General features: G+C 45.6%; 1 long non-coding RNA gene across 2 annotated transcripts in view; it reads left to right on the top strand.

Moving 5' to 3' along the window:
* The window catches only part of LOC309826797, a 41,458-nt gene extending 37,170 nt beyond the window's left edge, over positions 1 to 4,288 (top strand). For both annotated transcript variants that reach the window (XR_014297142.1, XR_014297143.1), the window contains exons 4-6: positions 13 to 169; positions 3,753 to 3,841; positions 4,174 to 4,288. This is a non-coding gene — a long non-coding RNA (uncharacterized lncRNA). The remainder of the gene's footprint in view (positions 1 to 12; positions 170 to 3,752; positions 3,842 to 4,173) is intronic.
* Positions 4,289 to 16,048: the final 11,760 nt, after the last annotated feature.

The following is a 16,048-nucleotide window of genomic DNA, read 5'->3' as shown; positions in this document are numbered from 1 at the left end:
TTCTCCACTTAGAAGCACTGGGAGAGAATATGAGCTCCAATGACTCAGCTATACAACTGCTTCCTCTCCTCCTGCCTGGCAAGACCCCAGGAGAGGTTTCCAAGACATTGGTCTGTCTGCGGGGTTGTGCCAGGACCCAGCACACCCTCTTATATCGGCAGAGAGCAAGGTAAGAATAAGGAGAAGAGGCTTTCCTTAGCACTTCTCTGGAGAGTCACTTATACCACAATTCCAGTGACTTCTAGCCTGGGGGTTCAGTTGACCTTGGGAGAGCCTGGAGGTGTGCTTTGGGAGGAGGGCTAGGCATCCTGAAGATTATTTTTTGACAAACGGGAACTGCATAGAAACAGGGCCCATTCCACCCCACCCCCACGCCCCATCCCAGGGCAGCTGGAGGTGGAGCTCAGAGCTGATCATGGGATTTGCAAGGGCAGGTCATTGTGGTTAGCTGATGGGCATTTGAGAATGCATTTTGTGCTGAGTCTATGGGTAAAACATACTTCTCTATGAGGGGATTTTATTGCTGCAATGAACCTCATCTGTGAGTCAGAAGGTCATCCTCTGCAGCAACCATGTGACTGGGAATCACAGAGAAGAGGAATCGAAGGGCCTCCAAAACTAATTTATTAGTGCTCAATTATTGAGCACTCGTTACCGGCAAGTACCATGCTAAGAGTAGGTATTATCTTATGTCATTTTTCTCTAACCCTCTGAATTCGGTAATGTTAACACTCCAGTTTAGCAGATGGAAAAACTGAGGCTTGGAGTCATCCATCATGTTGTCAGAGCTGGGATTCAAATTCAGCGTCTGATCATTCCAATCTTCTCCTCCTACTCACCACACTCTACCACCTTCTGCAGCATTTACTGAAGGTCCCCACTGTGCCTAAGCTGGTTTCTAGATGCCACAGGCAGGACTGGATCAATATAGAGGCTGCCGTAACCATCTCCAGGAGGCCCGTTTCCCACCTCCCTTACCATTAGGTTCCTGCGTGTCATCATCACGCAGAGCTACTACTGAGCAATTCGATGGAAATATAATACAAGCCGCATATGTATTTTTACGTGTTTTATTAGGTACATTAAAAGAAACCAAAAGGAATAGGTGTCACTGTAGCTCATGCTATCTGCATAAAATATTTTGAAAATCACATTACGGTGGCATATCAGTGCCTAGAATATAAAATCATTCCAACTGAATCAATCCGTTGACACTGACACAACCAGTGTTGTTTTTATTTATTTATTTTTATCTTTTATTTTTTCATTGAAATATAGTTGATTTACAATATTGTGTTAGTTTCAGGTGTACAGCAAAGTGATTCAGTTATACATACATATATTTATATCAATTCTTTTTCAGATTCTTTTCCATTATAGGTTATTACAAGATATTGAGCATAGCTCCCTGTGCTATACCGTAGGTCCTTATTGTTTATCTATTTTATATATAGTTGTATGTATATGTTAATCCCAAACTCCTAATTTATCTCTCTCCCGCTTTGTGCTGTGTTTTCAGTACAAGAAATGACACACGTTGCTGATACATGTACTACAGTACAACAGTGATATCTCACAGGATACGATGGTTAAAGTGAAATGGGCTTCTATCAAAACAATAAAAGCGTGTCTAATGCCAAAATATTTTACACTGCTTCTGCTTTTTAACTTAAATTAAACAAAATTAAAAATTCAGTTTTTGGTAGCATTAGCCAGATTTCACGTGCTCAGTAGCCAAGCATGGCTAATAGCTACCATTTCAGACAGTTCAGGTCTAGCACCTAATTGAAATTTTTCATGATGCAAATGCACTTAATGCATCCTGAACAGAGAGAAGACATATCAGGCTGGAGGAGGGCATCTGTACAGAAGAGAAGCAGAGAATGAGGCTGGAATGATGCGGGGGCCCATGGGAAAGGGCCACTGTCAGTTTCTGAAAGAGGATAATGCAGTGGGAATGGTAATTTAAGAAGATTAACCTGGATGCATTAGACAGAATGGGTTGCGAGGACACAGATTAGAGGCAGGACCATCACATTATGGGGAAGGGGAGATGACAAAGCTGTGAACTACAGTGAGAGTTACCAGAAAAGGAAAAAAAAATATGTCTGAGAAACATTATGAAGAGTTACTATGAAAAGACGACCTCTTCAATAAATAGCGTTGGGAAAACTGGGCAGCTACATGCAAAAGAATCAAATTGGACTGCTTTCTCATACCATATACAAAAATAAGCTCAAAATGGATTAAAAACTTACATGTAAGACCTGAAACCATAAAACTCGTAGAAGAAAACACAGGCAGTATGCTCTTTGACATTGGTCTTAGCCATTTTTTTTTTAAATATATGTCTCCTTAGGCAAGGGAAACAAAAGCAAAAATAAACAAATGGGACTACATCAAACTAAAAACCTTTTGCACAGTGAAGGAAACTATCAACAAAATGAAAAGCAGCCTGCTGAATGGGAGAAAGATATTTGCAAACAATGATAAGAGGTTAATATCCAAAATATACAAAGAATTCACACAACCCAACATCAAAAAAACAAACAACCTGATTAAATATTGGGCAGAGGACCCAAATAGTTTTCCAAAGGAGACATTTAGATGACCAACAGACACATGAAAAAATATTCAACATCACAAATTATAAGGCAAATGCAAATCAAAACCACATTGAGGGCTACCCTGGTGGCGCAGTGGTCAAGAATCCGCCTGCCAATGGAGGGGACACAGGTTTGAGCCCTGGTCCAGGAAGATCCCACATCCCGCGGAGCAACTAAGCCCAGGCGCCACAACTACTGAATCTGTGCTCTAGAGCCCATGAACCACAGCTACTCAGCCCGCGTGCTACAACTACTGAAGCCCGTGCACCTAGAGGCAGTGCTCTGCAACAAGAGAAGCCACCGCAATGAGAAGCCCACGCATGGCAATGAAGAGTAGCCCCAGCTCGCCACAACTAGAGAAAGCCCGCATGCAGCAATGAAGACCCAATGCAGCCAAAAATAAATAAATAAATAAATAAATTTATTTAAAAAAAAAACACATTGAGATACCACTTCACATTTATGAGAATGTCTATTATCAAAAAGACAACAAATAAGTGTTGGCAAGAATGTGGAGAAAAGGGAACCCTTGTACACTTATTGGTAGGATAGTAAATTGGTGCAATCACTATAAAAACCAGTATGGAGGTTCCTAAAAAAAATTGAAAATGGAATTACCATATGATCAAGCAAATCTACTTCTGGGTATTTTCCCAAAGAAAACAAAAGACTAATTTGAAAAAATATATGCACCCCAATGTTCAGTGCAGCATTATTTACAATAGCCAAGATATGGAAGCAACATAAAGGCCCATCAATAGAAAAATGGGTAAAAAAGATGTGGTGTATATATACAATGGAATATTACTCAGCCATAATAAAGAATGAAATCTTGCCATTTGCAACAACATGGATGGACCTAGAGGGTATTATGTTAAGTGAGATAAGTCAGACAAAGTTAAACACTGTATGATATCACTTATATGTGGAATCTAAAAAATAAAAACAGGAGAAAAACCATAACAAAACATAAACAGACTCAGAGATACAGGTTGCTGCTGTGGGTGATGGGGGAATAAGTGAAATAAGTGGAAGGGATTGGGAGGTACAAACTTCCAGTTATAAAATAAATAATGAATAAATAAATGTAATGTACAGCATGGGAAATACAGTTAATAATATACTAATAACTTTGTATGGTTACAGATGGTGGCTGGAACTGGTCATGGTGATAATTTTGGAATAGATGAGAGTGTCAAATCACTATGTTGGGCACCTGAAATTAATATAATATTGTAAGTCAATTATACTTCAAAAAAAAAAGGGTTACTATGGGTCAGTGGTTGGATGCATAAGGGGAACAAGAAAGGGGGAGAGTTGACGATGACCCTGAAGTTTTGAGCCTCAGACAATAGAAAATGTTAATACCACTGATAGGAATGAAGTCAGGAGGGAAAGCAGGCTGGGGCCAGGGTGGGAGGAGATAGCCGATGAGTTCAATTTTGTACAGACTGGGTTTGCCCTAATTCCTTCCATTATCTCTCCTCTTTACCCCTCCTCCTCTCTCCTCCCTCTTACCTTTCCCTTCCTTCCCTCCTTTTCCTGTCTCTTTCTTCTCTTGAAATAGATTAATTGAGCACCCATCATGTGCTAGAGACAAAGAAGTTTAACAGACATTTTCCAGGCCTGATGAAGGACCATTGAGAGGGTGGTGATACTTCATCAAAGACAACAAAATAAAATTTCCCTCTTATTTACTTCTGCTGTACCTGGCATACCTGTTGGAATTTGGCCTGGGATGGGGAGTGGAGGCGGCAGGATGAAAGGAGTTTAAAAATTGTTCATGTTTCTTAAGCATTTAATATGGGTCAGGCACAGTTCTAAACATTTCACTGTGACTTAGCATCACAATGAAGAGCATTATTTCCCCCTTGACAGGTAAGAAAAATGAGGCACAGAGAGATAAAGTCACTTACCTAAGGAAGCACAACTGGTAAGTGGTAGGCGGGATTTGACTCCTACAATTTTTGTTGAATATTCACTGTGAGTTGGTAAAAAGTGTCAGTCACCTTGCTGTGGGCTGATTTTTGCATCCTCCCCAAATTCCTTTGTTGAAGCCCTAACCCCCAATGTGATAGTAATATTTGGAGGTGGGGCCTTTGGGAGGTAATAATGTTTAGATGAGGTCATGAGGGTGAGACCCTCTTGATGGGATTAGTGCCCTTATAAGGAGAAGAAGACAGAGAGACCCTACTCTGTCCATGCACAAGCACCAAAGAAGGGCCGTGAGAGCACACGGCAAGAAGGCGGCCGTCTGCAAGCCAGGAAGAGGACCTTCAGCAGGAACTGAATCTGCCCACACCTTGATCTTGGACTGCCCAGTCTCCAGAACTGAGAGGAATAAATGTCTGTTGTTTAAGGCACCCAGTCTATGGTGTTTTGTTAAAGCAGCCTGAGCTAACTAAGACGTCATACCACAGGGGTGCCTTGCGTTTCCAGCCCTTTCTGAAGGGCAGGATTTTCACAAGGTGGGTGGCTTCTGTGAAGCCTCTGGGAGGTTTTTCCTTCCACAGGTGGGGCTGTTGACCAGTAGGAGTTTGTGCAGAAAGCAAAGGACTGACCACCATCCTCCTCCCAGCCGAGAGAGAGGTCAGATGGGGGATGCTCTCTTCCAGCACCTCTCCTTATTGTTAGTCGAGTGACTCCTCCTAGGGATCTGGTATTCTGCTCTGAATGCTTTGTTTTATGGTGTTTTTCTAATATAGTTACCCACCTGCAGGTACATCCCAGAAAAAAAGGCCTTCAAATGGAATAGGAGCCGGGTGAGGGGGGAGGTAGGGGATGGGGAGGAGATGGGAAATATTGCACTGCTCCCGTACAGCAGCTCAAGGGATTTATTCTAGGCTTTCAGAGCCAAGTGAATATTGCTTATTCATGTGCAATCTAATCCTCCACGTGGCCTGGGGGCTGAGAGCAGCAGGGATGACCTGGTTGCAGAGGGGCAAGGAGGGGCTGGAGGGCACGTCCCTGGGTACTGTGGGGCAGACCTGGCATCCTGTGCTCTGGGAGGGCTGGTGCTGGAATAAGGTGTCCCTTGAATGGCTTGGATGCAGGGGCAATGACTGGGAGGGAGTTAGCATGGGCTGGAGGTGGATTGGTGATCAGATTCAGGATCTCTCAGTGGATTCAAGGTACAGAGCGTGCAACTCAAACATCTAGGAGACAGGAATGCCAGGCGCTCCTCTGCCATGCCCCCTTGAAAGGACAGCCAAGCCACAGATTGATGCACACTCCCAGGCAGAGAATATCTTAATCACCCACTTGGTGGGTGATGGATCATCAGAGGAGGAGCAGCAGAGCTACGGCTCGGCCACCCCGAAGCTCTGACTTGATAACATGTGATAATTCACTTAAGGGCACAGGGAAGGAGAAGATTTCCCAACTGCGGCTAACCAGTGCTGAAGACCTGAAAACAGCCACTTGGGACTGCTTTTATGTTCAGCTGTGAGCTTAGAAGCAGATGTCTAAGTGAACCTGGACATGGGTCAAACAAATATGCTGGGAACTGCATGCAATGCACAGATCTGTTGTTATATCCTGCTGAGGGCCTGTGTGCCCAACCTGCTCCCCTCCAGCCACACAGAAGAAGAGACAGAGAAGAAGGCAATACCTCTCTGTAACGTCTGATGGGGTTTGGGGGGTGATTCTAGCACAGAGACATAACTGAGCAGCAGGCAGTCACCTCTGCAGGGCACAGTGATGGAGTGGGAAAGATAAAGTGGTCCTTTTTTGACCAGTGGAAGCTAAGAGACTAGTGACCAGAGGCCTACTCTCTGGCCACAGGGGCCTTTGACAGCTCAGAGAGTCCAACTATAGGAGAATGCTGTTTTCTATAGGGAAGGAAGTGCTCCCTAGGAGCCACTGGGTGGAGGACACAGACATCTTCCCTAACAATCCATCTCTTCATTTTTCTCTCCATCTCCTGCCAAAGAAGTAACCTACAGTGGTTTAGTTTCAACCAAAAGCTGAATTGGCTTGGGGGATGGAATCCTGTGGTTATTCTCCTCATGGAAAGAGGCAATGCCACATTAGGTATGCCCCACCTAAGGGGCAGGACCATAGGTGTTTTTCACATGAGAACACCTGTGCTGTCCTTTAACTGAACAGGTATAATAAGAATAATAGAAATACCAGCAGATATCACTATTAAGTGTTTACCATGCATCAGCCCCTGGGCTAAATAGTTTGTGAACATAATCACTTCTGATCCCCCATTAACTCTTCCTGTTGACTTAGCCCTTCTCCTCTGACCTCACAAACACTCACAACCACATTCCCCAGGATTGAAGCATCTGGGAACTCAGACCAAAAATAAACCCAAGTAATCTCTGAGCAGGTGTGTGTAACCTTGGGTTGGCTCCAGGTGAATGATTAATTTGCTGATACCTTTATTGGCTGGCTTATGGCAGATGGGGATGAGAAGCAGGAAAGCAACTGGACAGGTCAGAAGCGATGAGACACCTGACAGTGAGTTTAGACACTGCAGCCACACTATGTAGCTTGTAAATAGTAGCTTGTCCTTGTGGAGATATTCTAGGCTGGCAAAAGTACATGAGAAGGCATTGCAGCACTATTTACAATAGCCAGGACATGGAACCAACCTAAATGTCCATCGACAGATGAATGGATAAAGAAGATGTGGCACATATATACAACGGAATATTAGCTATAAACAGAAAAGAAATTGAGTTATTTGTAGTGAGGTGGATGGACCTAGAGTCTGTCATACAGAGTGAAGTAAGTCAAAGAGAAAAACAAATACCGTATGCTAATGCATATATATGGAATCTAAAAAAAAAAAAAAAAATGGTACTGATGAACCTGGTGGCAGGGCAGGAATAAAGACATAAACATAGAGAATGGACTTGAGGACACGGGGGTGGGGGCGGTGAGGAGGAAGCTGGGGCGAAGTGAGAGTAGCATCAACATATATACACTACCGAATGTAAAATAGATAGCTAGTGGGAAGTAGCAGCATAGCACAGGAAGATCAGGTTGGTGCTTTGCGATAACCTAGAGAGGTGGGATAGGGAGGGTTGGAGGGAGGCTCAAGATGGAGGGGATATGGGGATATATGTATGCATATGGCTGATTCACTTTGTTGTACAACAGAAACTAACACAGTATTGTGAAATAATTATACACCAATAAAGGTCTATTAAAAAATTACATGAGAAGTATTCTTAGCCTCCATTTGACATATGAAGCAACTGAGGTTGAAAGAAGTGGGGTGATTATCCCAAAGTCACATAGCAAGTAAGTTGCACAATCAGGATTTGAACCCCATGGCTGTCTCACACCAAAACCACACCTGTCTCTTTCTAGACCAAATCTCAGCACAGAGGAAGTCATTAACAGCCCCATGCTGAATACAGAGGAGACATCCTGCCCAACAGAGTCCACATCTTTGAATAGATATTGCACTGGGGATGAATAAGGATAGGAAAGTTCTATTGCTGTAATAGAAAATACCTTTATAGACTGGAGAGTCATTTCCTACACCAGTTTCTCTTTTCCTTGGCTAAGAGTCAGAGTTATAGACTCTCAGAGATAGAAGGGACATTGGAGGACAGCTAGTTCCATCCCCTCTTTTTACAGAAGGCAAAGAGGCCCAGACAGAGGAACTGGGATGTTCAAGGTCACACAGCTAATGAGTGATATGATTGAGTCTAGAATTTGGGAATTCTCACTGTTAGGCCCAAGCTCTTCCCATTGCTCTATGAACTTTCTTATGTCTTCAGGTTTTTCCCTCACCTTGAAGCTCCGTCACCTTGAAGGACACATGGCAATTTACCCCAATCTCACTTAGTCTGAAGATGAAATGTTCAAAACAAATTTTTCTACTTTCTCCCTACTCCTTCCCCTCTTCCCAGCCAACTAACTGGAAGGATGGTTTGGCACCAGAACAATCTACCTGAGACAAGGAAGGGGGCACAGATTTCCTCAATTCCTGGATTGGGAAGATCTTGGTATTAGTTTTTTAGAAAGTATCTTGAAGACTTACCTAAAACTACAATAATAAAGATAGTGTTCTACAGATGAAATGATAGACAAATAGACCAATTGAACATGGCACAGTCTAGAATCAGGCCCACACACATATTCAGTCACCTCGTTTATGATAAAGGTGGCTGCAATGCCGTGGGGACAAGGATGGCCTTTTTCAATAAGTGATGCTAAGTCAACTGGATATCCTTATTTGAAAACAATTTTTTTTTAAATCCCTACCTCACACCAAACAGATAAATATATAATTATAATTCTAAATGAGAATGGTAAAATTATAAAGGCTTTTAGAAAAAAACATGGAAGGATATCTTCAGAATCCAGGCTAGATAAAGATTTCTTCAACATGACACAAAATACTTAACCATAAGGGGAAAAAATGGATGAATTAAACTATATTAAAATTAATAACTTCAATTAATAATTAAAAAAGATAAAACCACACAACTAAGAAGGCAAAAAAGGCAAGCCACAGAGCTGGAGAAGATATTTGCAAAATATATCTCTCTCAAAGGACTCATATTCAGAATATGTAAAGAACACTACAACCCAATAGGAAAAAAGGCAGATAATTCAATAGAAAAAATGGACAAAATACTTGAACTGGCCTTTCTCAAAAGATCTCCAAGTGATCAATAAACATATGAAAAGGTGCTCACCTCTTTTGATAATCAGGGGTCTGTAAATTAAAATCACTATGAAATATCACCCCATTTTCAGTGGAATGTTTAAAATAAAAAAGAGACAACGCCAAGTATTTCGTGAGGATGTGGAACAATCAGAACTCAAACACTACTGGTAGGAGTGAGAATTGGAACAAAAACTTGGGAAAACATTTTGGCGGTTTCTACTGATACAAAACGTACACATTTCTTAGAGCTAACAGAAAAAGCATATGTATTTATCAAAAGACAGACACAAGTATGTTCAGAGCAGCATTTTAGTAAAAGCAAACTATTGGGAAAAACCCAAATATTTATCAAAAATGGAATGGATAAATAAATTGGGTACATTCACACTCTGGGAAACTATATAGAAAAGAGAGAACAAACTATAACCAATGCAGCATCATGGATAAGTCTCATAAATATGGTGAGTGAAAGCAAGCAGACACAACCGTGAACGTGCTAGATGATTCCATTTATATAAGTCAGAAGCAGGTAAAACGAATCTATAGTGTCAGAAGTCAGGATAGTGGTTACCTTTGAAGGGAGATGGTAACTGGGAAGAGGCAGAAGGGGAGCCCCTGGGTAGGGCAAGTGGAAATATTCCTTTGTCTGATATCATGGTGCATTTGGTGAAAACCACTGAGTTGTCCATTTATGCTAAACTACCATAAAACATATCTTCAACTTATTTTTCTCTTCTAAAATGGAGGAAAGTCAGGAGAAAGGGACGTAACATCTATTTATACCTACTTCAAGCCTGCCGTCATGCTAGATTTGACAGGCGTTAACTCATGTAATCCTCCCAACCATCCTGTGAGATAGGTGTTAGGTCCTCCATTTCACAGATGAGGAAACTAATACCCAAAAAGTGTAATTGTCCAAGGCCATGCCATTAGCAAGTGCTGGAATGAGATGTGACCTAGGATTTGAATCCAGGTTTGCCTGGGCCAGGAGCCCGTCTTTCCTCCACATCATGGCGCTTTCAAGGAAATGGCCCTAGCGTTGGGGTCAGAAAACCTGGTTTTGAATCCTAGTGCTATCACTCACATGTTGTGTGACTGTGGGTAAATCGATCTAACTGGTTTTCATCTGTGCTTTGGGGAATTTTGGCAGGGGTGGGGAGGTGATACTGGTAGAAGACTCTAGAAATGTACACGAAGTCACATCACAGAGCCCTGTACTCAGCAGATGCAGAATCCTTTTTGCTTCATCTAAACCCTACTAGGCATTCATATCCTTCCTAGCAGGCGTTGTGCACCCCAAAGCAAAATTCACCGTGCCCCTCTCCCTGGGGTCACCATTCAAGTGAATTCAGCTGGAAGTGAACATCAAGGGCAAGTTCGCTGGGAAAAAGGAGGCATGTTCAGCCTGAGGGTGTATGTGAAAGTGGGCAGAAGGCCTTGCTTTGGTGTTGAGGGAGTTTGCTGGTGACCTTATGAAAATGAGCTTCAGGTCTGTTGTTTTAACACCAGCTGGCAGAATTGAGTCGTCTCCCCTTGAGTTGTCTCCGTGATAGGAGAGGTTGGAAACGTGGAGAAGGATCTTCCAAAACCTGCTAGAATCACTCTCTTAAAAACAGCAGATTCTGCAAGCTCCTTTCACAGCAGAACTGAGTGAAACTTTTTTTTGAGTCCCCTAAGAATAGTCAGGAAAATGGATGCAGGGTAAATAGCATCTGTATTTGTTCAACATTATGTCACCTGCCCCACGTAGCTTAATATCTGCTTAGGAATTGGGAGCTCCTTGGGCTGGCAGGGGGAGTGGGGACCTGAGCGCTACAGGGTGCCCTTCAGAACAGGACATGTGGATGGATTTTTTTTATGAACTTATGATCACGGTCCCGTACTATACGTGAGGCACATGAAAAAAAGATGCCAGTTCTGGGTAACATGGAAGCGTTGCCTTTCTGTGTCCACACCTCAAAGACCTTCTCCCCCTTTTAAAGGCCCAGAGATCAGTGCTATGAGGTGGGCGGGGGAAAGCAAGAGTTTTCAGAGGGAGGGATGGGGGGCCGTGAGCCGGAGCCAAGCCCCCAGCCTGCCCGCCCCTACCCTCCCGCCCCCCCACGCCCCCCACGCCCCCGGTCTTCACCGAAGTCTTCATTTCTCTGTTCCTACATTGCACACATTGATCTGCTGTGTGCAAAGGTGCAAAGCAAGTTGGCAGGAGCACTGGATTGTATCAGGTCTATGAGGGAATAAATATACTTGGGTTTTTAGTTTAAATGAGTTGAGAGCTAGGGAATGGCTTGACAGCCATGGGCAGCCCAAGCGTCTGTTTCCCATCAAATAAGTCCCTTTGTAGGTTGTAGCTGTCAGTCAATGTTGCCCCATGGCTACCTGCCCTTGGGGACAGATGTCCCCACCCATGCTGCTGGCCTGTCACTGCAGAGAAGAGGCGGGGTGGTTGGTGGCCGGTGGCTGGGAGGGTTGTCCTTTTCACACTGCCGTCTCCCCAGTCAAGGTCTTGTCCCTAACGCATGAGCTTTTCTCAGGGGCAAGGGATGGGCTGAGAGGGGACCCTAGGCTCTGGGTTCTTCACACCCAGCCACCTGGGTACAGCCTGTCTGTTCTGCTACCTTTTCTAATATTAATATCTTGATTAATTCCAGACCAATTGTCCTTTTTTTTTTTCTTCTTATTTCCTAGCCTTTGCAAACCACCTACTCCTCTGTAAGAGTGACTTTGATTCAAGTTTGAAGTTTTCAGGTTCAGCTGTTTTCTAGTTACTTGGTATTAGAAAATGTAGCAATTTCCCCCCAATAAAGAGGGAAAAGGTCCTCCTCCCTTCCCCCTCCTCCCCTCCCCTCCGGGCATCTCCTGATGTGTCATAACTTTAAAAAAGGCCTGCAAGATATAGTTATTTATTCTTCTCCATCCTTCCCTCAACTCGATTTTGGGCTGAGGCCAAAAATGGGGGGAAACAATGAAGCAGCCATCCGAATAGTCTCCTTCAAAGCAGAAGTGTTTGTTCCTGTGACCGCTGCCCTCTTGAGGCTGCTGTCTGGGAATGGGGGTGTGGTAGTGGGGAGATTAGGGGGGTCAGGGGTGCACTCAGCACCCGCCCCTGCACGGGCCGGCCCTATGCCGTGGCCAAGGCTGAGCGGTTATGAAAGACCCTCTTGTATTGGATACAGTCAGCCCAGAGGGAGCCCCCTCAGAAGGTCACGGGCTCCTCCCAGGGTCGACCTTGCTGAAATTTATAGCTTCCCTCAATAAATCTATTGTGTGGCTCCTTAGGAAGCCGTGGGGGTGAGTCAGTGCTTGGGGACCTGGGGAGGTGGAACCAGGCAGGGACCAGGGAACCCCTGCTGGGGCAGGAGGAGTGGGCAGAGAAGGCAGTGTCCCCTCCCTCCCCTTCCTCTCCAGGCTGGGCCTCTTTTCAGAAGGAGGCAGTGGCTACCTGCACACCCTTGGGGATGCTCAGAAGCTTGGCTCTGAACCTCTGCGCCAAGTGAGATGAGGGGGCCCTGGAAGGGAGTTTGTGCCTGGAGAGAACGGGTGCATGGTGCCGCTCCCCAAAAGACAGCAGGAACCCTTTCTCCCAAACCAGCCAGACCTCATCAATGGGTCATGCCAGAGGTTCTTCCCTGTCCATAGTTACGGGGGGGGGGCGGGGGGAGGGCGCTTCCCTGGTAGCGCAGTGGTTGAGAGTCGGCCTGCTGATGCAGGGGACATGGATTCGTGTCCCGGTCCGGGAAGATCCCACATGCTGCGGAGCGGCTGGGCCCGTGAGCCATGGCCGCTGAGCCTGCGCGTCCGGAGCCTGTGCTCCGCAACGGGAGAGGCCACAACAGCGAGAGGCCCGCGTACCGCGAAAAAAAAAAAAAGCTTTGGGGGTCCGAGCACAGGCCCTGAGCCTAATCTGGAATTTCCCTGCGGGGCTGATGAGAGCCGTGGAGCCGAGTGTAGATCCGCCCGCCCCCACCATCCCGGCCCCGTCGCAGCTCACCTGGCTGATCTCAGCCTTCGCCCCTCCTCGCTCCAGTCTTCTGGGAGGAGCAGGCGGAGGTCAGGAGGCAGCAGCTGAAAGGTAGGCCTCGACTCTGCTGGGGGAGGGTCGGGGCCCAGGAATACCGCAGGCTTGGGCGAGGAGGCTGTGGGGAGAAGGGCCTGTAGAGTGGGGTGCGGGCTGAGCTGGGGAACAGGAGACTGAGTTTACGTGGAGGGTGGTTGAAGGGCTCAGTCCGAACTCCAGGTGTCGGCTTGAAGCGGGGCTGCAATATCCCTGCTCAGAGTGGTCCCCGGGCTGGGGGTGCGGAGAGGCTGGCAAAGGAGGCCAGCCCGTTCGGAGAAGCTCCGGGAGGCCCAGACATTGGCAGGAACTCAGCTTCTCTTCTGCCTCGCCATTATCCACACATACTTGTCCTCTGCCTCAACAAGCCTCAAATGAATCACTTCTGCCTCAAAATTAAAAAAGGAAAAACTATAAACAGTCCCATAGATGCATGAGTTAAGCTCAGAGCCTCTGCAGCAGCAGCCCAAGGGGAAGTCACAGCTCACTTCCAGCTGGGGGTTCAGGCAGAAGTGGCCTGTGCGTATAAATGCTGTGTCCCGTGACCGACTTTGGAGTTGTAAGGGGTATATTTGTTAAATTCTCGTCAATATCCAAGGGGCCCTGTGTTTACTCCATTAGGAAACCTGATAGAGGTAATCAATGCTGCAAGGACTAGTTAACTCCTGAGGGAAGGCAAATATAAACAGCAGCGATCAAATAGAGGTAAAATGCCCCCCACTGCATTTGGTTATAGGGTGGCTGCCAGCAGGTCCGTGCCGCAAGCCTGGGCTGTCAGGGGGGTCTGGCTTCTCCCCGGAGGGCAGGAGTGGACAGGGGACCTGTTGGAAGTCAGGGCCTGGCTGGCTGCTGAATGTGGGTCAGGTTCCACATTAGCTGTGGGCCTTGGGCAAGTCAGGTGGCCTCCCTGGCCCTTAGTGTCTTTATCGGAAGGGCAATCACTAATGTTGAGATGCACTTCACAGCTCATCAAGGACTTTCATTATCTTACTTGATATTCTTCACCCTTTGAGGTGGGCATCATTATCATTATTTCCATTTCACAGGTAAAAAAAATGCAGCTCAGAGACATTAAATGACTTCACTAAGGCCACAGGCAGATAGAACAATTGAATCATAAATCCAGGCTCTCTCCTATATGCTTTCTTTCCTCTAGGCCATACCATTTCTGGAAGGGCTTTACACAGTATTACCTTATCCGATCCCTCTAATCCCATAAGGTGGTTACTTACTGTTACCACCAAGTTACAAATTAAGAAGTCAGATCCCCAGGTTCAGAGAAGAGACTGTTCCAAGGTCATACAGATTATCCTAGTCACTACAGCCAACACCACTGCTTGTTCAGATCATACCACTGCAAGGAAGGGCTGGGACGAGCTGATATCCGAGGTCTTTTCTGTGTAAAACGTGCTGTGTTACTTTAACTTTCTTTTCCAACCTCACTTGCTTAGAGAATTCCTTTCTTCATATACCACTTATACTTCATATACCATATACCATGGTCACAAATTAGTCTGGTGCCTCCAGGTGAAAGAGCATCAGGAAGGAGACACAGAGAGGCTGGGTCTGGGTTGTAGGGTGGAGCCCTGAGAGTAGCCACACTCTCTCCCCATCATGGTTTTCTGCTGCCCCACCCCCGCCCTCCTTGGCTCAGGAAACTCAGGAAACCTATCAGCTCCCTGGAACCCTGATTGGACAACAGATCCAGGGCTCTGTGAGGCCGGGCTTACACATCTCAGCAGTAGTCAAAGACTTCTCCCTAGGGTGAGTCCACCCTGGAGTTAACCTCTTTTATTCTTTTAGTTATGATTGAGCTTAGGTCCTTTACCTGTGGAGTGCTGGTTAGCTCCAGCCAAGTCTCAGGGGGGACCCTCCAAGATTTACTGGAGAGAAGATTTCTCTCCCTCTTTTGAAAAGGGGGCAGTCAATAGGGAATCTTCTTGCCCAACATCACATCCTAATGTCCACTTTTTACCCTGCATGGGGAGACCGGAAGAGATAGCTAGGGCTCTGGGATTATTATTAATAGTGATTTCTCATTTTACACGGGTTGCTTCCCTTGTCATTTACAGACAGCGTTTACCTACATTATCTCATCTAGTTTTCAAATTCAATGTAGGGTCCAAGACTATTTTGATTCCTGTCCTATGAAGGAATAAAGAAACTGGACCTAAGAGAGTCCAGGTGATTGGTTCAAGGTCATGAACTAGAAAGAAGCAGAGCAGGATCTTCCCAATGCTTGGTCCAGCCCTCTTTTCACTTGAGCAGAGTTGTTCCTCCAGCTGTCCTGTGAAATGCTGTGACGGTGGCTCTCGGAAGGCGGTGTTGGTGGCGATAAAGAAGCGGCTGTAGTCTGGGAGGTGAAAGGTTCCAGGAGCTTGACAGGAGGCAGTGGCCTCTCTACCCCCAAGAGGCAGGTGATGCTTCTCACGGGGAAGCCCCCATAAATGTTTGATGTATAAATGAATGACTGAGTAATGGAGTGACCAGATCTCAGCTTTCCCGATTCCTAGTCAAATGTACTGCCCAGGACACCACTCTCATTCCAGCAGTTTTTCATTGATCCGAAAATGTAAAAATCAGTCTTCAGACCTTAAAAATAAACCCACCCATGGGCCTTTTGCTGAGAGGAAATACAAGAAGCAGTGTGGGAGTGGGGGGGAGAGGGAAGAGATTTTCAAGGTAGGGACTTGAAGCAGGGACTTGCCTGGCCCTGTGGTCGAAGGGCATCCAGCACAAGGAGCTGCCCTTGGT

Source organism: Grampus griseus (assembly GCF_964374135.1).
Source record: "Grampus griseus genome assembly, chromosome: 8".
In the NCBI taxonomy this organism is placed as follows: Eukaryota; Metazoa; Chordata; class Mammalia; order Artiodactyla; family Delphinidae; genus Grampus; species Grampus griseus.
The sequence above is the reverse complement of the archived record's forward strand: the minus strand, read 5'-3'. Positions and strand labels throughout refer to the sequence as shown.